This window comes from Eschscholzia californica, unplaced genomic scaffold (genome assembly GCF_041429995.1).
Source record: "Eschscholzia californica isolate CP2 unplaced genomic scaffold, dmEscCali1.0.p SCAF_1, whole genome shotgun sequence".
Lineage (NCBI taxonomy): Eukaryota > Viridiplantae > Streptophyta > Magnoliopsida > Ranunculales > Papaveraceae > Eschscholzia > Eschscholzia californica.
In genome coordinates this window covers 3,868,158-3,881,375 of record NW_028238198.1, presented here as the reverse complement: position 1 = coordinate 3,881,375, position 13,218 = coordinate 3,868,158, and the positions used below count along the sequence as shown (strand labels likewise).

At 33.1% G+C, this 13,218-nt stretch overlaps 1 long non-coding RNA gene across 1 annotated transcript; it reads right to left on the bottom strand.

Annotated features, from left to right (window-relative positions):
• Positions 1 to 5,042: 5,042 nt before the first annotated feature.
• LOC147563351 (uncharacterized) lies at positions 5,043 to 7,939 on the bottom strand. Its single transcript, XR_015236435.1, has 6 exons — positions 7,791 to 7,939; positions 6,387 to 6,493; positions 5,962 to 6,135; positions 5,700 to 5,756; positions 5,440 to 5,607; positions 5,043 to 5,293 (listed from the first exon to the last, which is right to left on the bottom strand). It is a non-coding gene; the product is annotated as an uncharacterized LOC147563351 (long non-coding RNA).
• Between the last annotated feature and the right edge of the window lie 5,279 nt (positions 7,940 to 13,218).

Below are 13,218 nucleotides of genomic sequence, written 5' to 3'. Positions count from 1 at the left end.
GAAGAATTGATCGGGCAAAATTGTAAGCAAGAGGCGATATCACGGCATAACTAAATATACCTAGAGCCGAAGAAGTGAATGCAACGGCAACTTGTCTGCAAACCCTAGCCACCTTAGGGTAGTCTTGACGAAGGGTGATAGTAAGGACAGCTGCGGTGAAGGCAAAATTGATAGCTAAAACAAAACTATGGAAGACAAAAGGTTGATGATAAATGAATATTATGGTGGGAATTGGATTTCCATTTACATCTTTGAAGGGTAATTGGACAAGTAGCATGGCAGTGAGAAATGAGAGAAAGAATATTAGTTCCTCTATTCTACTCCCCATTTGGCAAAGTTTGGACAACTTCATGGAAATTGGTCGAAATTGAAAGTTGGGCAAAACAAAAAAAAAATGAATTCTCAAGTCTTAATTAAGAATTAAGAGTTCCCTCTTAATTCTTCACTAAAGCATATATATAGCAGTATTGAAAAACGGTCCGTTAATTCCTGTTTTGCCCCCGAGGTTAACAAATGGGTGAGAAAATATGACCGTTGAATCTTGAATGTTATTTAATCACTTATTCATATGAAAACCTTAGGATCAACGCTTTAGTGAGGAACTCTATACAACAACGAAAAATCCGACAGAATAATTCTTTTTTTGTTTAAAGTAGTTGGCCAAGGAGCCTTTGTTCACTTGAATCCATTTCATTATTTTTTTTCCTTTTGTTTCTTAAGTAATTATTTTCCCTATTTTTCTCATTTTCCCAATCTACTTTACCTTTTTCAGTTGTTATATTATATCTATAAATCATGATTAATTTTCCAACAAAAAAAAATATCATGATTAACTTGCGGAATTGTGTCAAAGTTGTTCTGAATAGAATTATCACCACAAACATATGACTTGTCGTGCACGTCAAGAGACAAATAATGGAAGCAAAAGTCAATGTTTCCAACCTCTAATTTGTCTTCTTTATTTGGAGGTGGGATCAAATTTCTTTTCCAATATTGCAAGTGGATCGATCAAATCTAGAAAAAATCAATAAACTTTAATATGAATGAAACTTCATCCCACATGTGTGAAATTTACAAATTAATGCGTATAATAAGACGGAGTTTGGTATATGTCACCTTCAATTAAAGTTTTTTTTTTAAAGGACCTTCAATTAAAGTTGATAATTTATTTTTAATTTCATTTTTAATTTGTGGCGGAAATTTAGCCCTATATTTATGGAAGATTCGTATTAGACTATCTAGAATCATGTTATGTTAGTTAAACCTAATTGTTTTGTTTCCAAATGATTTCTCCCTCTCATTTTTCTTTGTTATCTCCAGAGTGGGTCGCCAGAAATGGTTGTCGGACTACCAACATGAGACCTTCAACAAACAATCAGTTTCTTTGAGGTTGAGAGAGACCTCAGATTGAAATTTCCACCAATATGGGGGATAGAAAGAGATGGTAGTGGTGTTTGAGGTGGTGGTAGAGATGTTTAGAAACCATTGCTGAAGGTCTTTCGAAATGGTCACACGGTCGTTGTCGAAGACTCACTCGGGCGGGGGATAAAAAAGAGAAACCACTGACAAAAGAACTACTCCATTTAAAAGGAAAAGTAAATTTAGGGATTACACCTGATTTTAATTTGTGATTATAGGTGGGAAGTCAAAGAATTAATTTGAAGAATAGGGTCAATATTTAATTCACATTATCTAGCAATAATTACAACATTACTACACACCCCTTAGTGAAATCAGAGTTTACATAAATTGTTTTTTTTTTGAGATTGGATTGAGGAGTCATTGTATTTGAATATATGTGCTACCAGGGGCGGAACCAGAATTTCATGATAGAGAGGGCAAGCCTAAAGTCTTTATAAAGTAAAATTCTATTTATAATGTGTATGACAAGATACAATACAAGACAATTTTTTAAGGATAACTTTTCATATCATGAATTTTACATTTATCTTAATAATCTACCTAAAACAATAGAAGTAATATTTTGATTTACAAATTAAAGTAGGATTGTATAAGTCGATAGCCAAAAGTGTACCGAAATAACATGATCTTGTGTAGCAATCAATCTCTATTAAAATGACACATGAAACCAAAATAAAAAAAATTTAAAAAGGATCTAGTATGCTTGCAATTGGATTTGAACCCATGTCTTCCCCTTGGAAAGATAAGGAACTCCCCACTAGAGCTAGGGTGAACTATTCTAAGCAATGGCAGGGTTCATCTAATATGTGGAGACCAGGCCGGGCAGCTGCCCAGCCTGGTCTCCACATAGCTCCGCCCTTGTGTGCTACATCGTGAATTGATGGAGCACTCTAACTGTCAAGTAAGATATTTTGAGCCCTGAGGACTTTATAAAGACCTTTGTGGTTGTCCTTAAGGTCTAGAAACCCCATCTCTACCTATGTTTTATTTATTGTCTAAGTTTAAAAGAGATAAATTTTGATGATAAACTACCCAAATAGTTGGATTCCAAGACTTCATAATAGAATAGGGGGATTGGGTGAACCATCCAAAATGAGGGAGGAAATAGGTTTCCCATCCTAGGTAGCCAAAAAATGAAAAGCAGGTCCAAAGAGTCAGGTTGGGAAAAAAAATGACGAAATGGCCCTTGAAAAACAAAGTATTTACGGTTCATGCCATCGAAATTTTCTCGGGAAACGATTTTTTTTTCTGAAAAAGAATCTGACGACCCGTCCATCAGAATCTGTACTGTTCAGAAATTTACGAAATTGCCACCGAAAAATTCACGGGAAACGAAATTTTCTTCTGTACTAGACACTTTTGTAACGAGAATTTTCTTGTGAGCGGGAAATTATTTTATTTACCGGAAATTTTCTTCTGTACTAGACACTTTTGTACCGGTAAATTTGAAATTTCGTTTTTCAAGAAAATTAAAAAATTTGAATTTTCTTGTGTACGGGAAATTATTTTATTTACCGGGAAGAGATGGTTTGCTGGGCGGGAATTCGAAATTGGAATTTTCAAAAAATTTTGAAAATTTGAATTTTCTTTTGTGCGGGAAATTATTTTATTTACCAGGAAGAGATGGTTTGCTGGGCGGGAATTTGAAATTTCGTTTGAATTTTCAAAACAATTTGAAATTTTGAATTTTTTTGTGTACGGGAAATTATTTTATTTACCATCCAGTTTTTTTGGTCAGGAAATGTCAGCATGTCCCGTCCACCTTCAAAAGGGGGATAAAAAAAAAAATCAGGAAACAATTAGCTGTCCTGACATTTGGAATGGAAACTCATTTTTTGGCAAGGTTGGATTTATTTTGGTTTTACCCCCAAAAAATTGGACCTTTCACTCAAAAATCCAATAGAATATTCAACCTATACCCCAAAGAGAGGTGGGCTTAAATAAAATAATTCATTTCACCTTTCACATGTCACTCCATCATTACCGTTACACCTTCAAACGAAGTTCTTTCTCATAAGCATCAACCATGGTCCATAATACTTGGAGAAGATGGTATTTATGATGGTACACTCTTGTTTATGATAGTAATAGACTTTGTAAGCGTTCGATTTCTCACTCTTTGAACTATATTCATCTCAATCTAAATCATCTGACTCAAATAGAGCCAAAAGTCGATCCAGACCAGCTACCCAAACAAGTTGGACATGAAGAGTCAGACAAAAATAAAGTTTCTGAAATTTGACGCGAATCAATTCAGAACTTGAATTAGATTTTTAAATCTAATTAAGAGAAAATTGTTTAGTTTATGGTCGGTCGTCTAACTCAAACCAATTGGCAATGAGTGGAGATGACCTATAGACGTTATATTATTAGTTGCTAAGCATCATCAAAATTTTAGAACTAGGCTTCAAGGACAATTTAAAAAGCCCCTCATTTTTTATACCTTAAATAACCTTTGTGACTAGGAAAATTATCAAAAAACTCTAAGATTTAACATTGTTCAAACTTTCTAAGTTCAGAAAAAAAAAAGATTGAAAGTGGGAGCTAGCCGATTTTTGTATTTGCTGTTTGAAGTTGATTTTTATGGTTTTCAATTAGTTTTTGGGAAAGAATTCTAGAGAAAGTAAATACGTATTGATCAATTATGAGACGATTTTGCTAGGGTTTATACATTGTTTTCTTTATAATTGGACTCATAGACAATAATGTAAGGAGAATCTGCTATTATTTCGATGTATAATTTTAGTTCTTAGTTACTTATTTTGTTAGGGTTTATGTTGACTTTGCGACCTTGTTTGCAATCTGGTTTGCAGAGCTTTGCAATCTGGTTTGCAGAACTCTGGAATCTCGTTTGCAGAACTCTGTAATCTCATTTGCATTGCTTTGCAATCTGGTTTGCCTTGCAATGATTTTGCAAAGTTTTGCACACACTTTGCAATCTGGTTTGCAGAGCTTTGCATGCAAATTGGTTTGCAATCTGGTTTGCCTTGCAGAGCTTTGCAATCTGGTTTGCCTTGCAGAGCTTTGCAATCTGGTTTACACTGCTTTGCAATAAGGTCAGTTTTCACTACAAAAAATATGGTTGTTAGGGACGGCATAAAACCGTCCCGAAAATACGAAAAACCGTCCCCAATAGATTATTGGGGACGGATTTTGTCTGTCCCAGAAAGCGGCGTCCCAAATAATAATAGGGACAGTTATAGCGACGGATAGCATCTGTCTCCAACACTTTTTTGGGACGATTTGTAACTGTCCCTATAGAAACATTTATTAGTGACAATTATTAACTGTCCCTGAAAGTTTGGCAAGATTTTCCTCCTATTAGCATTTGGGACAAATGACATCTGTCCCTAAAAATTTAGTAAAAATTCTCTTATTTGTTTATTGGGATAATTACTAATTGTCACTATAAAATCGACAGAGATTTTCTATTGCCTCTCAAGTACAGTTAATACCTGTTCCTATAAATTTGGCCGAAATGTTCTCTGACTTGCATTTAGAACAATCAAGGTATTATGTTCATACCAAAAAATAATATATATTCTTACCAAAAATATATATTGAATTTATAGATTTCGTGCTACATGAAAATATCAAACAAATTTCACACTCACTTTAAATAGGTTTAAAACAAAATTATTAACTAGAATTTCTTGTTCATACTAAAAGGAATAGCTACTCTAATACATATTCTCATTCTAATACCCAATTTTTTTCTAATACCTATTCTAGCTAATGCCAACCTGCCATCTACTAGCTAGATTAATTACGAAACATATATTAAATAAACATTCATAATTGTGCACCCGCGCTTGAATCTCCATCATAAACGCCATCGCTGTATTTCCCATAACAAAAATGCTTAGTCCAACTGAAACAAACAAAAACACTAGAATATCAATTAACTCTCTTTCAACAAAAAAAAAAGAATATCATTAACTAGAATATTCAATCAAGTAAACAAAAAATTGACTTATCTACGCAATAATGTAACTTTGAGAAGTGACGTAGATATACTTGTCAAACAATTAAAAACAATCATTTTGATCCACATCTTTCTCCACCCATTGGAATAATTTTCTGAAACTGCTCTCTCATTGAACCATCCAACAAACAACACGACGCTAGTAAGGTCTTAATTCTGGAATCAAGTCAGGGAGTTCATCAACGGACACTAGCTCTCTTCTGAGAGTAAGAATTTTTAGCAGTAGAAATAATGAGTCATCAGTCATAATCCAAGAAAATACATATTGTTGGTAAATATCACTATAACTCACATGGATGGTAAGGGCAGCATAGAACTCAATAGCATTGTATTTCTCTTTTTGGCTTTCCTGACAGCAAGAAATAGTAGTGGAAATGATAAGTCATCACAGCCATAAAACAAAAAATTACATACTATTGGAAAATAGTAGTAAAACTCACTTAGATGGTTTAATGACAGCATATAACCCAGCAACATCAATCAAGTATTCAAGTATTTTGTCTTAAATCATTAGCAACTCCTACCTCTGAATCATAATTCTATTAAGTATGTACCTCCCCATCGCGAAGCCGCCTAAAATAAGCCCTCATCTCGTCTAATTCTGCTTTTGTACTACCAAGTTCTTTTTTCATTTCTTACATTTCTTTCTTCAAGTTTGAAGTCCTTTCCTTGCTCTTGCGAGATACAATCTTGGATGATTCTCCCAAGCAGTTTTTAGGTTGCCTTTTCTATAACACCGAATAAAACCTTTAGATAATTTTTTGGATGATTCTCCTATCTGATTTCTCCAATGTAACTGAAATCAGATTTCTACATATTAGAACTACCTAAAGGATGTGAAACTAAAAGAAATCATTTGAATAATTTGCATCCACATCTACCAAATTAACCTAATATATTCATTTAACCTAATTTGCATCCACATCCACATTTTAAATCCTACCCCTAATTAATCTGAAGAAGAAGAGGAAGAACATACCTGGTGGTGCTAACTGCACTATGATGTCGCCAGAATAACCCTAGAAGTAGAAGATAAACAAAAAAACCACGCCACAAGAGAGAGATCGACAAGGTGATCACACAAACCTGCAAAAATTATGGCTACTTTTACTAAATGGCCGATATCGCAGCTACATAAAGATTTTCAAAATAAGACAAGAAGCTCACAAGTCATATAGATAAAATCCTATAAGAATCAAAACTAAAACATTTTACATTCAGGTGATCACTTAATCTACAGTACCTAATCATGAATCACTTTGTTACCTAAATATACAAGTAAAAGAATACGAGGATCAAAACAAATACTTTCAAGTAATCATTTTTCTTTTAATCAAGAGTTAGGATTTCATAGTTTCTTTCGATTCGGATCTAACAGTTAAGCAGGAATAAAATCGCCTTGAATTAAGGTAAATATCCTAATTGCCTTCGTTTCATGTCCAAATAACTATTAAGAACAAGCCATTCATGAACATATTGACTTCAACTTGAAAGAAGAGATATATACTAGAAATGTTAAAGCAACTTCAACAAAAAAAGATCACTATACTAGAATTTTTTGGTCTAGGACATTAAGTAACTAATTTAAGATTGAAATTCCCCCTTATATTCCCTTCTGACATTTTATCAAACATTTAGTGGGTGCCAATTTTCTAAGAACCACTTTGTAAAAGAGTAACTAAAAATAAATCAAACAAACTATAAAATACATCAATCCGAACACTAACTCAGTCAATGTCGATGAAATCGAACAAGAGATGAGTTATGATCAATGCTATACCAATTTATCAACACTTATCTTATTTTTGTACAGAAAAAAGCAAAACCTAGAAGGCTAGAACAGTAACAAGAAGTTACAAAAATAAAATAGCTAGGAAGAACACACATGAACTATTAGTAACAAAATCACCAACCTAGACAATAAATTCAAACGAAAGCAAAAGAATCAAACTTTTCATAGAGATCTCCTAAGTTAGAATAATCTAATTTTGTGTGTTGAGAACTATTAAACAAATCATTCATAAATAAGTTCAAATGAAAAGGGTTTTATGTGACATGGAAGTTCATTCTTAAAGAAGTTAGAGATTAAAAAGGTTTTGTGAACACATATTTGATGAAACAACTCACTGTTTCTCTAAAACCTCCACTTCTACTAAATCAAAGCATCACGTTACCACTCAAACTTTGATGAATAAAAAACAGAATATATTTTTTTGTAATATAAATACAACATATTTGAAACAATCTAGAATCCAAATCTTTCTCAAGGTATGATCCATAAATACATCTTCTGCTTCTGGCGAAGAGAACCCTAAATAAATTCTTTCTTTACTGCTTATTCAGTTAGTGACCTTGAAAACCCTACATAATTTTAATAGGATACCTGTAGGAGCAACTGTTTTCTGATTTTCCCTAATTTGCTTCAGTCTATTTCTCTAATTCCACAAAAACCTGTTTCTTTATTTCTCTGTTTTTTTGGTTTGTAGAATCGTGGAGAGAAAAAACTGAAGACGACGAGAAGAAAACTCAAGCAGTAGAATCGTGGAGAGAGAGAAAAATATTTGAGAACTTCATTTTGTGTTTGACCGCCAATGTAGTTTGATGCGGGAACTGAAATTTGGGCGCTCTTTTTTCCTCTTGGTTACTCAAAATTATTTTCTAAATTTTCTAAATATTACTACGGATTAAAGATTGCCCCAAGAGACATTTATTCGTCCCTATTGAAATTTTAATAGGGACAAACACTAATAAATTGTCCCTTTTTCAAATATATCAGGGACAGACGCCAAAATACCTGTCCCTATTAGCCCTTTTTTTTGTAGTGTTTGTCTTTTCTCTATATTATATAATTTACAAAAATGCCACAGGGAGCTGAAGTCTATAAAAAGTAGATAAATCTTTTTTAACCAAAGGGCAAATTTTTTAGGAAATTTTGACCAAATTTCCCAATGTGGCTTTAAAGTTTATCACATGTGGACGCGATTCTAATACCGTACTAAGTTTGTGGTCATCCAACTCAAAACCAATTAACAATGAATTGAGAAGACCTAAACATTATATTATTGTTTGTTAGATACCCCTTCTCCTATGCAAGACTATTCTCGCAAAAATCAAACATTGTCCCGTTGTCACTCATTTGTTTGAGTTTTCGTAAATTCTTTTTTCTAAGTTAAATAATTTACATCATCAAAATACATGTTAGTATCATTGTAACAATATGAATAAATTTTTGAGTTAGTGTAGAATTGTCATGATGTTATTCAAAGTCTTACCTCCTTAATGCCAGTTCTGACTAATGTGTTTGATTTGTTTTGCCATCCCTTGTTAACTATAGAAGTATAGGTAGACAACAAATTCTCTACTGAAATACTCTTAGTTTTTCTTATTGATAAGACGGATGACAACTGTAGAGTTATGCTCCTTAAATAGACAAATAACTTTCGTAGAAGTAGGATGAAACTCTCGACTAACTAACTCCTAAAGACTAGGAATGCATGACTGGAAAGCAAAACTGAAATTATCTACTGACTTAGTCAGAAATAACAACTAGTAACTTTCTAAAGCTTAGTCAGCATAGCTGGTGGTGTGACTTTAACATCCCAGACTTCTAAAAGTGTTGAAATATATATAGGAGAGACGAAGTAATCTTGTTTATTCAATTAAACTTTTAGAGGGATTGGGTTAACCATCCAAAATGAGAGAGGAAATAGGTTTCCCATCCTAGGTAGCCAAAAAATGAAAGGCAGGTCCAAAGAGTCAGGTTGGGAAAAAAAAAATGAAGAAATGGCTCTTGGAAAACAAAGTATTTACGGTTCATGCCATTGAAAATTACAAAATTGCCATCGAAATTTTCTCGGGAAACGATTTTTTTCTGAAAAAGAATCTGACAACTCATCCATCAGAATCTGTACTGTTCAGAAATTTACGGAATTGCCACTGAAAAATTCCCGGGAAACGAAAAATTGTCTGACGTACTGGGATATTATTTTATTTACTGGAAATTTTCTTTTGTACCGGAAATTTTCTTGTGACAAGGAAATTATTTTATTTAGCGGAAATTTTCTTATGTACTAGACACTTTTGTACCGGGAATTTGAAATTGAAATTTTCAAAAAAATTTAAAAATTTGAGTTTTCTGTGGTTTTATTTACCGGGAAAAGATGGTTTGCTGGGCGGGAATTTGAAATTTCTTTTGTTTTTTTGTGTACGGGAAATTATTTTATGTACCATCCAGTTTTTTTGGTCAGGAAACGTCAGCATATCCCGTCCAAAGGCAAGAGTGGGATAAAAAAAAAAAATCAGGAAACAATGAGCTGTCCTGACATTTGGACTGGAAACTCATTTTTTGACAAGGTTGAATTTATTTTAGTTTTACCCCCCAAAATTTGAACCTTTCACTCAAAAATCCAAACTTTTATGACGGAAAAAGATTAGTTGTGGATCATATAATGAAAACTTGGAAAGGGTGGTTCTATAAAGGACTTGTTTATTACAATAGACGCCCCTCCTACTCATACACCTATCACTAATTTTGGCTGTAAGGAGCGTTAACAACAATAAAAGAGAGTGCATATTGAATTTCTCTAACAAAAAACAGAAATCTCCGTTAGACTTAACCGTATCTCAACAGTTTACTGATATAAGGCCTTCAAAGAAGTTAGAGTTCAAATATGTGTACAGTCTTAAGTCTTTTTTTTTGTTGAAGCACTCTTAAGTCTTATTCTTCTAATAATTAAGAACTAATTCTTCAATCGGTTGAAAGGCATTTTGCACACATGAGTTGTCGATAGCTACCTTAAGATACTCTTAACAACTTGAGAGCAAGGAAAATGTCTTTGAAACGATCAATTGCTGGTCACTCAATTAGATCTTAGGTCATGGAGGCCATAACTAGTTGACATCTAAAAAAACAATTGATATAGCAATTGTAGATAAAAATATATATATCTCTAGAAAAGGAATTATATTTTTCTGATTAAAAATATGATGGATTTGTTCAACGAGGACAATAATAGAGGGCCGCAACTTTGGAGAATAAAGAAAAGTTCCCGGGACATAAAGACTAAGTCATTTAAGATTGACTTGCCTGACATCTTTATTATTCAATCTAATAATTTGCTTGATTGAACTTTGCTCCCTAATCTTCATCTTCTCATCACCACAAATTCCGACCACCAACCACCATTTCCGACCACCATTACCACCTTTTCTGTCTCCTCTCTTCTTCTCTCTCTCTCTCGTTCACTCATTGTAATTTCACTGAGTAGAACCTAATGCTGTAAAAGAAAAGATCTAGTGAAGAAGTAGTAGTTAGAACATATCTGAGAAAAACATATCTGAAACCGTATGATTGTTGGAGAAGAATGAGAAAAGAAAATAATTATGAAGATAAAAGGTTAGATCGTAAAACTTGAAGGAACTTTAATGTCTATTATTTAAATAAGAAGAGGATCAAGACTAGAGGTTCAAAACAAGGGGCCCAAGGAAACAAAACCAAACAGCAAAATGACAAGATTAATTGTTTTAGAGAGAGAAAGGGAGACGAGGAGATGGGTTTCATTAAACCTCTATAAAAATAACAGTATTAAAAAAACTCTTACCTCCACTTTCTGAAGGGATTACAATTGCAGATCTAGAATTGCTAAATGAACTCGAAAATTATGAGAATTTTTCAGATCTGTTTACAATTCGTAAAAAGATCATGAGAATTTTTAGATTTGAAGTTTATCTGAGATTGTAGAAAGAGATAAGTTTGTTTGAGATGAAGATTAGGGAGTAAAGTTCAATCAAGTGAATTTTTGGGTTGAACCATAAATATGCTTCCACGGTTGACTTAGTCTTTATTCTCCAGAGATTTTTTTTATTCTCCAAAACCGCGGCCTAATAGAATTGTCATATAATTATTCTATGTGATGTAAGAAAAATACCACGTAAATAAAGTTGTCAATTAGTTTTGAGTTTAATCTCTACAAATTTAACACTACACTGGGTGAGGGTCGCACAGGTTCAAACTTCAAAGGACATATGTGTTACATCACCTAAATAAAGATGTACCTGTCAACAGTGGCGGACCCAGAAATTTTTGCTCCTGGGGGCACATTTATATAACTGGAAAAATTCGTAACATATATATAGTTGACCACACCGAATTTTTATTTTTGGACACAAAACTAGATTATATATTTTTTCAATTTATTCCAATATGAATATAAAAAATACTAATTCGCCGAAAGATTGTAATAAATAAAAAACTAAACAAAGTAAACAATGAAAATTTTATCAAATATCGTTAGTTGATTAAAGAGATGTGAGTGCGATAGAGAAAAAAAGTAAGTGTATGCTAAACTTTCCATGAAATAAAAGTGGGCTCAAAGAGTTGAGTTTAGAATGAATATAAACCCATTGACGAAAAGAAACCTACCATGGACGGAACTTGGATCTTCAGTCAACCCTGACTAACCTAAAATTTGTCGAAAGGAAATTTTCACTTGTCACATATATGTATTTGTAAACTACAACTCAAAGACATTTTTTGGTCAACATACTTTTTCTCTATCATTTTTTTTTGTTAAAAGATCTCTCTATCATTATTCTAACATATATTTAAAATTTAAATTCAAAATAAGTTAATTTTATACTTCCACATAAAAATAAAATGAGATTTGCGTAAATTTTGTTGATTATTGAATCATCATAGAAATGCATGAAACTAACCATTTAATGTTTGTTGGTTAGTAGATAAATAGTAGAAGTCATAGAGAATTTTGAGACAAAAATATAACATTGACAATAGCTTAGATGAAGTCTAACAAAATGGAGGTCCAAAACTAAATTAACAAGAAAATAGCCAAAAAAAAATCATGTCAAGAGTAGGTGACACAAATTGGAGCCAAAAGTTAAAATAGACAAATATGGGGGCCAACAAGAAAGTAAGTCAAGAAATGAGAGAAAAAAAAAAGCCAAAATAACACCACTTGAACCTGCGACCTTTAGAGTGTAAAACAAGCTAAGGTACCAATGGGCTAACTTCCATTAATGTTACAATTCTCACTTATTAAACTAAATGTTTCCTTCTGGCCAAAGCCAGAGAACGGCACACTTACGGCGTAACTCTTGGAACCCACCTTTGGGTCGTGGGGGCACGTGCCCCCACAGGTCCCTTGGTGGGTCCGCCCCTGCCTGTCAAACTCGAACGATGTAACACGTTTTGGGGAATTTTTGTTGGTTTTCTAGCATTTCAAGCCGTTATCATGCATTTAGCAACAATAACTTTTTTTGTTTACATAATTTAATTAATTCGGGTCTGACTCATGCCTAAACACCATTACTTATATAATATTAAAACTATTGACTATATATATTAATGTATATATTTCAAAAGATCACTAATTTAAAACTCTTGTGTTTAAATTTTCTCTACTCTTCTAGATCAAATAAACGTAAATTGAATGAAAAGTCCTTCATTTATGAAGTATCTTTTGAGGAAATTTATTTACACAAGAGTAGGTTTACCTTAGAAGGGTACTAGATATACTTATCTGTTGTGGCATTGGTGGAAAGTCAGGAATGAAAAGCATTTTCAAAACTCTGATTTTAATCTGAATCGTATTTGGCATAACATTTCTTTAGATCTCAAACGACACCCATCACTCTCTGTCTTTTCTTCTTTTTCGACTATTTCACAGGAAAGATGATGCAGGCGCATAAACGTGTGGGCCCACGTCCACGCGTGCCCACACCCTATTTGGTCATAATAGTAGTTTATTTAGTAGAGGAGAAGTTACTTTAATTTGATATTTCTTTAATTTTAA